This window comes from Miscanthus floridulus, chromosome 11 (assembly GCF_019320115.1).
Source record: "Miscanthus floridulus cultivar M001 chromosome 11, ASM1932011v1, whole genome shotgun sequence".
NCBI lineage: Eukaryota > Viridiplantae > Streptophyta > Magnoliopsida > Poales > Poaceae > Miscanthus > Miscanthus floridulus.
Genome location: NC_089590.1, coordinates 38,279,463 through 38,280,273, shown reverse-complemented (window position 1 = coordinate 38,280,273; position 811 = coordinate 38,279,463).

Genomic DNA, 811 nt, shown 5'->3' with positions numbered 1-811 from the left:
TCTCTTTCCTGATGGCCCCAACCAGCCCACGAAGGCCCAATGTCTTCTGAGTATATATAACAGCAATAACCCTAGTTCTACACCTTTGTGATGATTAATATCCTGCTTCTTGCTATTTAGCTATTTTTGGATTGTGATTCGTGGTGTACTCTAATATTGTGTCGATAAACTCATGTGAATGATGATGAATTAACCTGAATGGTGATGAACAAATGCGGGGACGGGGATCCCCGACGGGGATTTTTCCCCTCGCGGGGGCGGGGATGGGGGAGAAATCGTCCCCGTGAGCTTTGGCGGGGACGGGGACGGGGATTTTTTCTCCCCGCGGGGACGGGGATGGGGAGGCAACCTCCGACGGGGAATTCCCCGTTGCCATCTTTAGATGGGGATGAGGGCGGGGGTGCGCGGATGGGGGTGGGTCAGGCATTAGGGCGGGCTTGTCAGGCGTGCGAGCGGGTGTCCGATGGAATTCATCCCCATCAGACGTCCGTGCGCTAGCATTTCCCTTGCGCAAAGAGAGAGAATGTTGAAATTATTTTATTTTGCCTATATGTCCAACAGTTTTCATGTAAAAATTTAGCCCTTAGAAAATACATATTCTTTTAATAAATGAAATATTTATACTCTCCTCATTTCAAACTATAAGACATTTTAATTTTTTAAATATATATTTTTTACTACATATTTAAATATATATCATATCTAGTAGATACCTAATAAAAACAATGTACTCCTATCTTAGAAAGAGATTATATTGTCTTATGAAGGCTACATTTGCATTTCCACGTAACCGCTGTTGGTTTGCGTAACA